The sequence below is a fragment of the Armigeres subalbatus genome, chromosome 3, assembly GCF_024139115.2.
Source record: "Armigeres subalbatus isolate Guangzhou_Male chromosome 3, GZ_Asu_2, whole genome shotgun sequence".
Taxonomy (NCBI): Eukaryota; Metazoa; Arthropoda; class Insecta; order Diptera; family Culicidae; genus Armigeres; species Armigeres subalbatus.
This window is the reverse complement of record NC_085141.1, coordinates 291830759-291848043: the sequence shown is the minus strand read 5'-3', so window position 1 is coordinate 291848043 and position 17285 is coordinate 291830759. Positions and strand designations below refer to the sequence as shown.

General features: G+C 41.1%; 1 protein-coding gene across 1 annotated transcript in view; it reads right to left on the bottom strand.

Moving 5' to 3' along the window:
- Nucleotides 1-17285, bottom strand: part of LOC134224830 (matrix metalloproteinase-2) — a 727658-nt gene that overhangs the window by 613863 nt on the left and 96510 nt on the right. The window contains exon 2 of the mRNA XM_062704433.1: nucleotides 7992-8268. The gene's annotated coding sequence lies outside the window, so the exon portion shown is untranslated. The remainder of the gene's footprint in view (nucleotides 1-7991; nucleotides 8269-17285) is intronic.

Here is a 17285-nt window from a genome sequence, read left to right as displayed (position 1 = left end):
TTCAAAATTTGTTTTTCCTGAGAACTTCAAGCTCTTAGTTAGAATCTCAAAATCTACTAGACTCTGAATCTGAATCTTAGAACTTCGAAACAAAAATCTCAGATTTGGAACCTCTGAGTTCTGATCACAGAATCAGAATTTCAGCATCGGAGACTTTTAGTCAGAATCTTGGAATTTCAGAATCATAGTCTCAGATGTGGAATCTTTAAGTCAGAATCTCAGATTCAAAATCAGATTTTCAGAACCAAAAATCAAAATTTTTGAGAAAGAAGTTCAGAATTTCGGCATCAGAATCGTAAACACTACACAGAATCGGGAGCTCTGAGTCATAGTTTCGAAATCAGATTTAAAACTCAGACAGAATTTAAAATTGGAAATTTAGAGCCAGAAAATCAGAATCTCAGAGTCTCGGATTCAAAATATTAGAATCGTTAGCTCTGACACAGGAATTCAGAATGAATTATTCAGAATCTAAGCATCAAAAGCTCTGAGTCAGAATTTCAGCAGCAGAATCTCAGAATCGAAACCCTAAGAAACGGAATCGCAGAGTATTGCCATCAGAATCATAGAATCAGAAACTTTGAGTCAGACTTTTCGGCATCAGAATTTCAGAATAGTATTTACTGAGTCAGATTGTAAGAATTCGAAGCACTGAGGTAGTATCTCGGATTCGAAATCGCAAAGACTTCGACTGAGAAACTTAGATTTGCAGAACAAAAATCTCAGATTTGGAACTTCCGAGCCAGAATCGCAGAATCGTGATTTGAGAAACAGAAAATTTGAGAAAAGTATCTCAGTGGTCATCAGAGTCTCATAATCGCAAACCCCGAGTCAGAATCTCAGAATCACAACCTTAGTGAGAATCTTGGCATCAAAATTTTAGAATCGCAAAATCTGAGTCGGAGTTGCAGGATCGGAATAAAAATGTTCGAACCCTAAAATTTAAATCACAAACAAAACCGAATCGAAAAAATTTAATCGGTACCTCAAAATCAGAATCTCAGCATCAATATTTCGGAGCCAGAATTTAAAAAAAAACAGAGTCAGAAACTCTGTGTCAGAATCTCAGAACTTCAAAATACCAAATTTCATAATCAATGATCAGAATTTGACAATCTTTATTAAGCTCTATGTGAGAATTTCCGAATTTCGATTCTGGATTCCGGCATCACATAGTTCATAACTTCGGCGTCAGAATTTCTGGATTGGAAAATCTCAGCCGGAATCTTGGAATCGTTTGAAAAAGTCTTGAAATTGTAAATTTTTTGAACCAGAATTTTAATAAATCTGAACCTCAGACCTGATGCTCTAACCAGTATCAAAAACTCTAGTGTCTTTGAATAAAAATAAAAACCCGACACTCTTAGTCAAAATCTCATTTCGGAATCAGTATGTTTAGAATCGGGAAATCAAAATCAGAATCTCAGAATTGGGTGCTCTGAAGCAGAAAATCAGAATTTCGGCACCAGAAAGGTTTAAAATCAGAAACTCCCAAAGTCTCTAAGGCCATTTCACCAAATGCCGTTAAGCCAAACGGGTCGTTTAAATGAATGACGTTCGGCCAAATAGTTGAAAAAAAAAACCTTAGATTGTGAGAAGTGAGAATTGCGGGATGAGAAATGTGTAATAATGAGACGTGAGAATCCGGAGTGATAAATCAGGGGTGAGAGTTAAAAAGTGAGATATGAAAAGTGTGATGTGTAAAGTGATAAGTAAGAAGTATGAAGTATGAAGTGAGAAGTGAGACGTCAGATGTGAGAAGTAAAAAGTAAGAAATGAGAAGTTTAAAAGAAATAAATAAAGAGTGAAAAGTAAGAAGTGACATATAGAATGTGAGCAATGACAAGTGAATGTGGGAAATAAGAAGTTCAAAATTTTAAATTAGAGAAAAAGTGAGAAATAAGAAGTAAATAGTGCATAATTTTAAATGAAAGAAAAGTGAGAAGGGACATATAGGAAGGTTCGAAGTAAGAATCAAGAAATGAGCAGTGAGAAGTGAAATGAGAATAAAAAATAAAGAATGAGAACTGGGAACTAAAAAACGAGAAGTGAGAGATGGGAAGCGAGATTTGAGGTCCTAATCCCTGCTAAGGTGTGGGTCGCTTGGAATGAGAAGTCAGTAATGAAAAGTGAGAAGTGTAAATAAGAATTTAAAAGTGAATAATAAATCGCCTTTTTTTATTCTTTCAATATTATCTTTTTTTCCTTCTCCTTTCTTCATTTTATGTTTTTCTCCTACTTCCTCTTCTTTCTTCGAACTTTCTTCTTCCCCGTTGTTCTTCTTTCTTCTTATTTATTTCTTCTTCCTTTCTTCTTCCTGCATTTTCCTCCTTTTTTCTTTGTTCTCATTTGCTCTTCTCCCTCTACCTCCTTTTTCATTTCATCCCGTTTTTCTTGATAGTTTTTTCTTTCTTTTGCTCTTTCTTCATGCTTCTTCTTTTTGAATTCCATTTTTATTTTTATTTTCTTATTTTTCATCAAACACTTCTCACTTCTCTTGTCTCGCTTTCCACTATATTCTTATTACTCCCTAATTATCATCCCGCACTACTCATCTCTCGTTTCTTATTTCTGACTACCCACACTTCTCACCTCTCACTTACTTCTTATCAATCACATCTCACTTCTTACCACCCACTTATCACTTCTCATTTCTCACTTCTCCTAGCTACTTAGAACATCGCATTTCTCACTTCTCTTATCTCACCTTCCACTGCTTACTTCTTACTTTTAATTTCTGATTTTTTCATTTTCAGCATCTCATTTATCATTTCTCACTACTCACATTCACTATTCATTGTTCACTTTTTAATTCTCACCTCTCATTTTTAAATGGGGAAGGGTTATTTGGCCGAAACCTATCCGGCCGATTTCACTAGGCCGAACAAACCATCTGGCCGAAAGGGTCATTTGACCGAATGGGTCATTTGACCGAATGGGTCATTTGACCGAATGGGTCGTTTGGCCGAAAGGATCATTAGGCCGAAAGGGTCATTTGGCCGAAAGGGTCATTAGGCCGAATGGATCATTTGGCCGGAAGGGTCATTTGGCCGAAAGAGTCATTTGGCCGAAAGGATCATTTGGCCGAAAAGGACATTTGGCCGAATAAGATATTTGGCCGAATAGGTCATTTGGCTGAATAGGACATTTGAAAAGTGAGAAAATAGGAGAGAGAAGAGAAACGTCTCTATTCTCATTGCTCATTTCTCACTTCTCACTGTAAAAAGTTAGAAGCGTGAAGTGGATAGTGAGACGTCTTACTACCCACTACGCACCACTCATTTCTCACTTCTTGCTGTAACAAGTGAAAAGCGTGAAGTGTCACTACCTACTTTGCACTACTCACTTTTCACAGTGAGAAGTGAAAAATAAGGGGTGAGAAGTGAGACGTCTCACGTCCTTTCAGCCTTGTAAAATACGGCCAAATTGTATTCGGCCGAAAGGTATTCGGCCAAATGGCCCTTCTTTTTTTTTTTATCTCATTTCGAACAACTCTCTTCTCCCTTCCAGCATCTCACTTTGTACTTCTCATATCTCACATCACACACTTAATAAGGAACCAAAATTCAACTTGAGCTTGAGCTTGAGCTTGAGCTTGAGCTTGAGCTTGATTGACTGCTCGTAGTTGCTACTCCATTATGACCAGATCAGCTGTTCTTGCACAGGGAACCAACAGATGTTTGCTTGGGACTAGCACACATCTTCAATGTACAAGTACTGGTGATCTCATTTGTTAGGTCATACTGGCGCCTGCCACGTCAGAATGCAAGTCAATGTAGGGAAGGGGAGGAAATGATGATGCAATCACTCGCCCACTGCAAGCCGAATATACCTCTGCACTTGCCACGAGTTCATGCAGAATTTGTTGGAATTTCTGGGTTAGGTTGGAGAGGCAGAGGTACGTCTTGGTTAACGAGCTGCCAATGTGATAGATAGGAGAAGGTAACTGATGGAATTTCTAATTGGATGTAGGAAACGAGCTCTATAAGTTCATTTCCAATTCTAGCAGATTACTGTTAGAATACTCAAATTGAAGGTATAGGAATAGTAATGAAAACGGTATGGAAGACCATTTTCAGTTCTAGCGATTGCTAGAACATGAGAAATAAAGAGAAAGATACAAAGTAGGAGGAGAATGGAACGGACCTGGGATTGAATTCACGACCTCCTGCGTATGAGGCAGAAGCAGTAGCCATATGACTACCAAGCCCGCTTCGAAACAAGAGAGACCACGCACTGAACTGATTAATTTTATTACCGGCCGCGCAACGCAGAACACAATAATTCGGCCGACCACGCGATCGTTCTGCTGTCCGAAACATGAGAGATCACGCACTGAACTCACTTAATAAGGAACCAAAATTCAACTATCGATTAACTGACGTTTGGCCAAATAAGCTTCTCGGCCAAACGATTACAAACATATTCAGAACACCGCAATCAAAATATCAAAGTCGTAAAATCTGAATCAGAATCTCAAAATTTCTTCCTTCTCCCTTATCTCATCTACCTTCTTTCTTTTTCTTTCTCTCTTCTTCCTTCTGTCTCACTTCTCAAAATTCGCTTCCCACTATTTGCTTATCACTTTCCAAATGTCAACTCTCACTACTCACATTTCGCTTTCGTTTCTACTCAGTTTTTACTTCTCACCTATCACTTCTTACGTCTTACATATCACACCTCACATTTTACCAATCAGTTCTCACCTCTTATTTCTCACTTCTTATTTCTCTTTTCCCCCATCTCATTATTTACTACTTACTTGAACATCTCATTTCTTATTTGGTACTTCTCATCTTCCACTGCTCACTTCTTTCTTTTCATTTCTCTTTTTTTTTTAATTTTTAGTATCTCTTCTCACTACTCACATCTCAGTACTGACAACACACTTCTTAATTCTCATCTCTCATTTTTAATCCTCATTTCGAACAACTCACTTCTGGTTTCGTATTTCTCATATTTAACATCACACGCTTAATAGGGAACAGTGGCGTAGTCAGAAAAGTCTGGGGGGGGGGGGTTTCTACACATTTTTTCAATTTGAGAGGGTTAGGAAAAAAAATTCTTCTAAAAATTTTGTCTCTGGGAGGATGGGGGATTATGTCCAAAACTATCCCCCTGGCTACGCCACTGATAGGGAAACAAAATTCAACTATTCGGTGAACCGGCCTTTGGCCAAATGAGCTTTTCGGCCAAACGACAATCGGATAAACGATCCCAAACAGAGTCATAATACCGCAATCGAAATATCACTCGGAAGTCGAAAAACCTGAATCAGAATCTCAAAGTTGGAAGTTCTGTGACACATTTGTCTCAGAAGTCAGAACCAGAGTGTAAAATAATCGAAATTTTTTAGTGAAGTCCATTTTTCTTCATTTGTCAGTTCACTTCCGACACATTCATAGTCGGCTCTGGACAGTCAATATTCAGTTGAATATTAGTCATTGAATATTTATGCACATTTTACAAATTGATAAATTATCTGAAATCTGAACACGTTTCAAATGAGTAAAGTGATTTATAACACAGGACTGAATCCGATTTTCATCCGCGAGGCACTTTCAGCGGTAAACATCAACATAAACAATGCTAATTATGTTTTTTTTTCTGCACATAGTAAACACATTCAGTGACAGTCGAATGAATGAGTTCGTGGAGTAGTCGTCTGACTATGTCATTCTATGTTTTGAATATTCATGCGATGTTTGTCAAAATTCGGACCGAAGTTGCTTCATGAAGATGAATATTTTAAGCTCTGGTCAGAACATTGGAGTCAGAATCGGAGACTTCCGAATTAGAAACTCTGATTCAAATTGTAAAATTTCTGGATCAGTATTTTAAAACAGAAAAAAAACACTGTCAGAATCACGGATTTGTTACGAATACTTTGAGTCAGAATCTAAAATTTTAGAATAAAAAATCATGATTTGGGTATCAGAGTCTTATGATCCGAAACGTTGAGACCGAAGCACAGAACCGGAAACCTTGTGCAAAAATCTTGGAATCGCAGCACCGGAGATACTAAGTCCGAATCTCAGAATTTCGATTCAGAAAGCTCTGAGTCTGAAATTCTAAAATCAAACATTCCGAAATCAAAATTTCAGAGTTGATAAGTCTGAGTCAGAATATCAGATCTTTGGCATCAGATCTAAAAATCCAAAACTTTGTGTCATTTATGTCCTAAAATTTTGACTTAAGGTCACTCCTGACGGAATCCAAGATTAAAAGTGCTCGCGTTTTCGGGGGCACACCACTCGATTCAGAGGCGGCGCACAACTGCCATTTTTGTTGATTTAGCTTTGCTGCGTCGCAGCATGCGTGAAATAATAAAAATGACAGTTGTGCATTGCTTCCGTATCGAGTGGTGTGCCCCCGAAAACGCGAGCACATATATTCTTGGATTCCGTCAGGAGTGACCTTAAAAGAACTTAATTTCAGAATCGAAGTCAATATCAGAATTTCGAGTTAAAGACTCTGAGTCAGAATGTTGGAACCAGAATTTTGGCATAGGAAAATACGAGTCATAATTTTGGTATTAATATCAATATCTCAGAATCAAAAATTCAGAAACAGAACATCAGAATTTCAGCATCAGAACCTCAAAAATGGAAAATCGGTCATCTTTGTCTCAGAACTCTGAGTCAGAATAGAAGAACCAGAACCCTAGATACAGAAACTCTGTGTCAGAATCTCAAAACTTGTAAATCAGAAATTCAGAATCAGAGACTCTAAATTGGAATCTCAAAATTATGATCAAAGCTTCGGACTCGGGAGCCCTAAATAAAAATCGCAGAATATCAGTAATGGAAAATCTGAGGCAGTTCCTCAGAACCAGAATAAAATCATAGCTTAGTTAGTCTTAGTTAGAATCCCGGACTCGATATGAATATACCCGAATAGAAAATCATAATTTAGGCATCAGAATCTCAAAATCGGAAACTCTGTAACTTTTGTCTTTCAGAGTTTCGACTCAAATACTTTGAGTCAGAATATTGGAATCAGAATCTCAGAATTGGAAACTCTGAGACAGAATCTCGGAATGAGAACCGCCAAAAACAATTCCCAAATCAAAATGTCACTATTCGAATTTAGAATCGAAATGCCTGAAAAAAAATCGTTGACTCAGTATTCAACTTATTGTGGCTCTCAAATGTATTCAGATTTGACTGGTTGGAAAGACAAGCTGCCAGCAGAGAAATCCTTCCATCTCAAGAGATCATAATTTCAAAAAGAATTACTCAACAATGCTGCCCGTTATATTAATTGCCATACAGATAAGATAAAACAATAAATGATGACTTTCAATTAGCCCGAGATTAATCAAAGAAAGCTCAAACAGCACCAGCAGAAGCACCAAAGTCCACCCAAATGCAAACCAAGCATGACAAAATGTAAATTATTTTCAACTTCGCCTCCGCTGCTGATGACGATCCCTACAACAAACGGCGCCGGTGCTGCCTGCTCGCTGAACTAATTAGAAATTTCAAACCGCGGAAACAATCCTTTTTCTCCCATCCTTTGCGAGCATTTCCGAAACAGAGCGAAAAAAACAGAAAACCCATTCGCACAATCGCTTATCGTTTGCGTTGAAGCGAACTGCACCCTCATCTCGGGAAAAATATGGAAAAGGAAGAAAAAACCTTTTCCGTAAGACGAAAGAAATGAAAATGATAAAAAATTGATAAATCACAGCACTGAAACCGTTTCAATTTGTGCAATCCGAGATGTCCATTGGCAATGTGAGAAACTTTTCTAGAATTTGTTGACCAAATTTTCTTTTTTAAATGATTCGTGTGAGATTTTTCTGTTAATTATCAAAGATATCTAAATTAAATGCATTAGCCGAGTACTGCGACCGTAAAATGGTCCATTAACTATTGCAAAACTATTCCGAAGTTTAACCTTTTTTCCATTTTGCCCACCCGAACCCAAAGTCCGACGTGTCGTGACGAAACCCCATTCCTGTTATCATTTTCGAAGAAAAGTCTTACCTTTTTCCGAGATTTGGCAATTCGAAACACCGCACCGCAAGTTAGAATGTTCCCACCGTCGTCGCCGCATTGGGAAAATTGCTTCGCAAATGGCGATTCACTCGGAGCTCACTTTCACCATAAACCGAACGTGACTCGCATGCTTACGACGACCGACGACGACGATGAGGATGATGATGATGACGGACGCCACCGGGGGTGGTCAAATTAAGCGATCAGATTTTTGCGTTCTTTCTCAGACGCTCATGTTTGGCGGCTACTGGTCCTTAAGGCTTACCTGGAAGGAAATTCGTAAGAGAGAGAGAGGGGAGGAGAAGAAAATTAGAGAACTGAAATAACGCGCGAAAGTTTTTAATGAATTGCTATCATTATGCGGGCGGAATTATGATTTCGTGAGAAAAAGTTCGAATTAATTCACCTTCAGAACAAAAACCAGAGCTGCAGTTGTGAAATTCAAAAAATTCAATGGAATCAAATAAAGTTCAAGTCAGTATGTATTAAGTCTATTGAAGAATACGTCTCAAAACTTGCCGTGAAAAAAAGTTCAATCAACAAGAACTAACTTTCAGTGAAATACACATCCATCACACCAATTCGTCGAATTGAATCGAATAAAAAAGTTTCCTTTTTTTTTGGAATGAAAGCGTAGCCTTTCAGTAGGACTTAGTTATCCCAAGAAGGCAAAACGCAAATAAAGGAAGATTGGTGTCCTGTGCTTAGATCTAAGTGAAATGTTCTACGATTTGGATAAGAATCACGAACTCGGTCAAAAGTGTCGGCCACAGGCGGACAGGTTTGTTTGCGTTATATTTTGATTTATGCGTGGGACGACGGCGATGGTGGCAATGACTGGGGCAGTTGTTGCTTCCCATTTGTTCAGATTTTTTTTTGTCCTCTTCTCGTTAGCTTGATTTTACATTTACAAAGAGGTCAGTTGGAAGTTTATAATTCTTTTTTTTTGTGAAGGTGTTATCTCAATAGGTATGCAAATCAACAAAAAAGGTATATTTATGGAAAGTTGTTGGAGTGAATTTTATTTAATTCCGAAATGGGATAGAACAATGTACGCGATAGAATGGAATACTGCATTTGGTTATCATACCGAGTATTTGAATGATTTAGCTGTGCTCCAAATTTATACACTTATGTTGAATAAATAGTATTAAGATAAGGTGGGTGATAAAATGAAACCACAGTCGTAATGGGGCATGCAGTTCTCGTGAGAAGTCTTTCAAGACGAAAAAATATTCACCCCAAGAACATTGAAGGATGGAATGTTTGGAATACTTTGTTGCGAGCACTAATAATTCGTTATTCGTATTCAATAAGACTACCAGCACGAATTCCCGACAGACTGCCAGCGGAATCTCATATTGACGATCCACGTCAGATTTGAAAACTAAACATTTGCAACGGAATCAGGATATCAAAAAATGTCGTTTATTGTAACAGAAACCTCTGTTGTCTTAGAAAATTTCGATAATTGTGTTTATTCTGCGTCTCGAATGACTCGATAAAAGCAAATTTGTCTGACAACAGAGCGCTGCAAACCGATTCAGCAGACAGCGTACAAGTGACTCAATGGTTGGAGGAATTGACTCTGGTACAGCTCGTCGAATGACCTTTAGTCTAATGACATTTGGTCGAATGACATTTGGTCGAATGGCCATTTGGTCGAATGGACATTTAGTCAAATGGATAATTAGTCGAATGTTGAAAGTAAATTCCAGCGTTATACTTAGGTCGGTAATATACATATCAGTAAAATGGATAATTGGTCCATGAATTTTGGATTAAATTTGATTGAATGATCCACAAAACACAAATATGAACTGATTGGATGAATTCAGTTTTATCAGCAGCGGATGTAACGAATACGGAAAACTTCTGGAGACCCTGCTGGACTATAGAAAAAAAAAACCTACAGAAATAGCAAAGTATTTTGTACCGATGGGGAAATACCCTCCATTCTAACGTGGGGCATCAAAATTCGTACACTAAAATACCTAAATCACTGTACCGGTTTTGCCATGTTCCTAATTTGGCCAATTTGGCGAATAACTCCAGAAATAAAGCAATTCGCGAGGGTTTTATTAGTTCCAACAAAAGATATATCCCTCACGGTTCAACGCTGCTTTCAACTGATCGATAATTTTGGAAAAATACAGTCCCATCCCGATTTTGGCAACACCCGTTTTTGTCTACTCCCGATTTTGGCAACATCCGTTTTTGGCAACATTTTCTTCCCGATTTTGGCAACAACCTCGACATTTTTTTTATTACTTTTTAGAGCTAAAACATTTTTATTAATGTTTAATAGGATAAACAAAACCATTACCGTTTAACCATTAAAGGTTTGTATGCGTATTATGGGCTCTGTACGAATAGTGGGCAGCAGGGACTATGTCCAAGGGCTTGACGATCCCTCCCCAGGCCATCTGCGAGTTGTGGGGCTTGCCTAGGATGTGGTGGGGTTTGACAGTGGGCCCTGTTAAACCTCTATAAAAAGCTGCATGTATCCGCAAGTAGGCCCCACCAAAGCGACCGTGTGCCGCTCAAAGCGCACAAGCCCAAGTCCTGGTGTTAGGTGGGACGCTAAACAGCCCTGACACGACGGCCCTCCGACGAGACAGGAGGTTTGCGCAGGCCCAATAAGCCGCCTAGAAAACAAATCATTACGAACAATATAAGAGATAATGCGACTCGATATAATCGGCAAAGACCTAGGCGACGAATACAGGATCACGATTGGAAGCTTGGAACATGGAATTGCAAGTCGCTAGGTTTCGCAGGTTGCGACAGGATGATCTACGATGAATTACATCCCCGCAACTTCGACGTCGTGGCGCTGCAGGAGATTTGCTGGACAGGACAGAAAGTGTGGAAAAGCGGGCATCGAGTGGCTACCTTCTACCAAAGCTGTGGCACCACCAACGAGCTGGGAACCGGCTTCATAGTGCTGGGTAAGATGCGCCAACGCGTGATTGGGTGGCAGCCAATCAACGCAAGGATGTGCAAGCTGAGGATTAAAGGCCGTTTCTTCAACTATAGCATCATCAACGTGCACTGCCCACACGAAGGGAGACCCGACGACGAGAAAGAAGCGTTCTACGCACAGCTGGAGCAGACATACGATGGATGCCCACTGCGGGACGTTAAAATCGTCATCGGTGACATGAACGCACAGGTAGGAAGGGAGGAAATGTATAGACCGGTCATCGGACCGGATAGTCTGCACACCGTATCGAATGACAACGGCCAACGATGCATAAACTTCGCAGCCTCCCGCGGAATGGTAGTCCGAAGCACCTTCTTTCCCCGCAAAAATATCCACAAGGCCACATGGAGATCACCTAACCAAGAGACGGAAAACCAAATCGATCACGTTCTAATCGACGGTAAATTCTTCTCCGACATCACGAATGTCCGCACTTACCGCAGTGCGAATATTGAATCCGACCACTACCTCGTTGCAGTATGTCTGCGCTCAAAACTCTCGACGGTGTACAACACGCGTCGAAGTCGGACGCCGCGGCTTAACATTGGGCGGCTACAAGACGGTAGACTAGCCCAAGAATACGCGCAGCAGCTGGAAGTGGCACTTCCAACGGAAGAGCAGCTAGGCGCAGCATCTCTTGAAGATGGCTGGAGAGATATTCGATCCGCCATTGGTAGCACCGCAACCGCTGCACTAGGCACGGTGCCCCCGGATCAGAGAAACGACTGGTATGACGGCGAATGTGAGCAGTTAATGGAAGAGAAGAATGCAGCATGGGCGAGATTGCTGCAACACCGCACGAGGGCGAACGAGGCACGATATAAACAGGCGCGGAACAGACAACACTCGATTTTCCGGAGGAAAAAGCGCCAGTAGGAAGATCGAGACCGTGAAGAAACGGAGCAACTGTACCGCGCTAATAACACACGAAAGTTCTATGAGAAGTTAAACCGTTCACGTAAGGGCCACGTGCCACAGCCTGATATGTGTAAGGACATAAACGGGAACCTTCTTACGAACGAGCGTGAGGTGATCCAAAGGTGGCGGCAGCACTACGAAGAACACCTGAATGGCGATGTGGCAGACGAAGATGGCGGTATGGTGATGGACCTGGGAGAACGCGCGCAGGACATAATTCTACCGGCTCCGGATCTCCAGGAAATCCAGGAGGAGATTGGCCGGCTGAAGAACAACAAAGCCCCTGGGGTTGACCAACTACCAGGAGAGCTATTTAAACACGGTGGTGAGGCACTGGCTAGAGCGCTGCACTGGGTCATTACCAAGATTTGGGAGGAGGAAGTTTTGCCGCAGGAGTGGATGGAAGGTGTCATGTCTACAAAAAGAGCGATAAGCTGGATTGTAGCAACTACCGCGCAATCACATTGCTGAACGCCGCCTACAAGGTATTGTCTCAAGTTGTATGCCGTCTACTAGCACCAACTGCCAGGCGGGTTTTATGGGCGAACGCTCCACCACGCACCAAGTGTTCGCCATTCGCCAAGTACTGCAGAAATGCCGCGAATACAACGTGCCCACACATCATCTATTCATCGACTTCAAAGCCACATATGATACAATCGATCGGGACCAGCTATGGCAGCTAATGCACGAACACGGATTTCCGGATAAACTGACACGGTTGATCATAGCGACGATGGATCGGGTGATGTGCGTAGTTCGAGTTTCAGGGGAATTCTCGAGTCCCTTAGAAACCCGCAGAGGGTTACGGCAAGGTGATGGTCTTTCGTGTTTGCTATTCAACATCGCTTTGGAAGGGGTAATACGAAGAGCAGGGATTAACACGAGTGGTACAATTTTCAATAAGTCCGTCCAGCTATTTGGTTTCGCCGACGACATAGATATTATGGCACGTAACTTTGAGAAGATGGAGGAAGCCTACATCAGACTGAAGAGGGAAGCTAAGCGGATCGGACTAGTCATCAACACGTCGAAGACGAAGTACATGATAGGCAGAGGTTCAAGAGAAGATGATGTAAGCCACCCACCGCGAGTTGGCATCGGTGGTGACGAAATCGAGGTGGTAGAAGAATTTGTGTACTTGGGCTCACTGGTGACTGCCGAAAATGACACCAGCAGAGAAATTCGGAGACGCATAGTGGCTGGAAATCGTACGTACTTTGGACTCCGCAAGACGCTCCGATCGAATAGAGTTCGCCGCCGTACCAAACTGACAATCTACAAAACGCTAATTAGACCGGTAGTCCTCTACGGACACGAGACCTGGACGATGCTCGTGGAGGACCAACGCGCACTGGGAGTTTTCGAAAGGAAAGTGCTGCGTACCATCTATGGTGGGGTGCAGATGGCGGACGGTACGTGGAGGAGGCGAATGAACCACGAATTGCATCAGCTGTTGGGAGAACCATCCATCGTTCACACCGCGAAAATCGGACGACTGCGATGGGCCGGGCACGTAGCCAGAATGTCGGACAGTAACCCGGTGAAAATGGTTCTCGACAACGATCCGACGGGCACAAGAAGGCGAGGTGCGCAGCGGGCAAGGTGGATCGATCAGGTGGAAGATGACTTGCGGACCCTCCGTAGACTGCGCGGTTGGCGACGTGTAGCCATGGACCGAGCCGAATGGAGAAGACTCTTATATACCGCACAGGCCACTTCGGCCTTAGTCTGAATAAATAAAATAATACGAATAGTGGGCACTTTCACTGAAATAATGAATCACCACTCGTGTCACCGGTCATTGCAAACAATTTCTATTGAAACTTTTCCTTTTATTCTCGTTTTTCCTGTTCCTATTCACCCTCCCCTTATATAACCAGCCCACCGTAGATTGTCGTATTTTTTGGCATTCTCACTGATTTTGTCGTCGACAAGCTGACTCACACCGTTGTACATAGTACAACACCTATTAAGCGAAGCCCGCTGTTTACATCACAATGCAACCGATACTGCATGAGTGATCCAGGAGCAAGCAAACCCCAGTAAGTTTAATTGCTAGTGATTAGTACATTCGATTTTCTAAATGCGCTTTATAGCTTTATAGTTCGATGATTCACCGTTTAATGATCTTCAACACTCACCAATGGAAGCCTATTGAGTGAAGCTTGGTAACACAACAATGAGCGTCGTTACGGTGCGTTATTAGAAGAAGCCATTCAAGCATTCTAAAAATGAAGACATCTTAGAGTCTGGAACTCTAGCACACTGAATGGGAGGCGTTGATACTTCCTTTCGACTATCTTATCATTGAAAAAAGAGTGAATAAAGCAGAACGCATGATGTGGTTTGATTGTTTGGCTTCATTTGTACTAGAGCAGGCGGGGTACGAATGCAAAAATCGTAACTTACATGGATACCTCACCACGGCTTGGCTTGTTAAACGGCTAGGTTAAACGGTGTTGCTCATTGTTTATCACAGCAACGATCGCTCCTACTCGTGGTTTGGCATCCATCTGAGCGAAGCAGTTCACTCATTGGCTATGGATGCTACGATTGCAATAGATCAATGCTCACAATGCACACTAGACTGGCCCAGCTTAGTATGGGGAGAAAAAAATGTTGTCGAATTCCACGAGGCCCCCCCCCCCCCCCATCATACAATGTTCTGCGAAATTGTTCTGTAGCATACCAACTACCGATTTTGCAATTCTGAGGTCAATCGAGCAATCAGAACCAATTTCCAGATCGAATGAGTGACGGAGGTGTATTTTCCTATACATTGTGGCTGAAATCCCCATACAAACTTCAAATCAAATGCGCCAGCTTATGCAACAAGCGATTGAGCTGAAATTTTCAGAGATTGATTTTCTCACCCAAAGACACAATCCTGGGGGGTGCCTCGTGGAATTAGACAACTTTTTGTTTCCTGGGCCAGTCTAATGCACACTCACACTTTTAATGCTTGCTCTCAAGTGTTCTGTTTGTGATGGCGAAGTGTCAGAAGTAGAGTACCTCCTGTGAAGTTCCCATGAGATCGCTGGCGTAATTCTAGCTGCTTCGATAGGCGAGTGATGCGTCACATGTGGTTTTATTATTACTTATTCAACCTAAGGCCGGAGTAACCTCTGCGGTACATAACAGTCGTCTCCGTCCACTGCTGTACGTTACCAGTCACGCAGTCTACGGATTGTCCGTAAATCGTCTTCAACCGGATCGATCCACCTTGATCGCTGGATCCACCTTGATCGCTGCACACCTCGCCTTCTTGTGCCTGTCGGATCGTTATATAGAACAATTTTTACTCCAAGTGAGCGTTGGTCCTCCACAAGCATTGTCCAGGACTCGTGTCCAAGGAGGAGCCACCTGTTTAATGAGGGAGTCTGTTTGGTACGGCGGCGAACTCTATTCGATCGGATTGTTTTTCTAGGTATTTAGCTTCAATCACGCAAACAAAAAAAAATTGAAATTTTGTTTGATTTTTTTTCCGTTTTTGGCAACATCCCCTTTTTGGCAACTTTAAAATCCGGCCATGTTGCCAAAATCGGGAAGGGACTGTATGTATTTTCCAGGGTTGGCCAAATTAGGCACTAAGTTGGCCAAAACCGGTGCACTTCTCCTATATGAAAAAGTCACTAAAAAACAGAAACCTAATGCAAATGAAATGTTTGTTATTGACATAAGAGTACGAAGACTTCTACTTTTGAAGTGTTTCACATTTACACATTAAAAACTACTTAAAACGTTATAAAATAATAAATTAAATCAACTACTCCTGAATTGCAATCAACCCACCGTGGACGGATTTCGAGTCAAAGGATCAAAATCCGTTCAGCTATTTTTTAACTAAATATTTAAATAGTTCAATACGAATTCGACGAATAGTTCAGTATAAATTTACCTCCAACCATAATTCGTTAATGGTTGGCTGACAGCTCAATTTCGACCCAATGTCTATTCGACGAAGTGTCATTCGATGAAACATTATTCGACTAAATGTCTTTTGACCAGGTGGTATACTGTCTATGATCGCATATCAGTCATATTTACCGTTTTCCTATTATTTTACTTCACTTAAACCCTCGCCAGGAGTAACGGAAATTCCCTTGGACCCAATGGAATAGAATACCCGAGGATTAAAAACCTTCTCCTTCCCGCTAAAGCCTTATTCCTGGATTTGGTCAACCAAGCCTGATCGGGCCAAATCTTTCCAGACGAATGGCGGCTCAGCCACGTCATCCCAATACCGAAGGATAGCGTCACCTTCCGGGATGCCTCAAAAGCCTACGGAAACATCCTTTGATTGCAGTAAAATTGCAATATTGTTGCAAAATACTACAATGGAAAAAAAAATAAAATAAAAATATAAAACTGGATTCGATTTATGGATCTTGTGATTGATAGTCCTTCACTCTACCACAGCACCATTCAACACTTCGAAGGGACTGCATGTTGACTCACCATAAAACAATACGATTATGAAATTTTGTACTCGGGTTTTCTGTTAATTGATTGCAACATCACAGGAAAAAATTGTAAGTTGTCAAAACGTTGAACGATGCTAAATTAAACATGAAGACACATTCAACTTATCTGCAACTTAATTTAAACAAACAATTAAATTTTGAAAGCCGCATTGAAGTTACATGGTAAAAAATATGCAACTTAATGATTTTGTTTCGCGTTTGCAACACGAAGTGCAGTATTCTTTATTTGTTTGTTTCCAAATGTCAAACACGTACTGCATTGCAATTTTAAATAAACATTGATCACAATTCGAACGTTTTTGACATCTTGATGCAACTTTTTCGTGCTTTGATGTTTTTCCAATGCCTTTAATGAAACTGAATAGAAACAAAGTGCTTTTAGGAAGATGTTGCGTGTGCTAATTGGGTATCTGTTTGCACCAGAAATGTCGTTGGCGTCGTTTACAGGATTGAGTCTACAACTGGGTAATCAAGTTAGCAGGTACTCGCAATTGTGCAATGTACAGCCGGAACATGGTGGCGCAAATTTCACTGGCGCATGGATTCGAGTTTCTCCGATATTTCCGACGGTGAGGTTCTACTGGTATAACTTTTACTCGCTGATTCACGTATCATTTTTTTTAAAGGTTCTTCTAGGTGCTTAATGCTTTGGAGCCATAAATTTGAACACTCAACCTCGCACTCCGCTTTAGCTGTGGACCGGTGTTGAAACAGGAAATGAACACATCACGAGCAGCGATGTGTTATTGTTTTTCAAATTGGAAACTTATTTGTTGTGACGCGACGTATGAAAACCAATGAAAAAGCAATGTTACCGGGATCGTTTTTATTAAAATGGTTAGACTTTTTCTCACTAGTTAGCGCTACTGGCAGGAAAAGTTGTTGGCTATT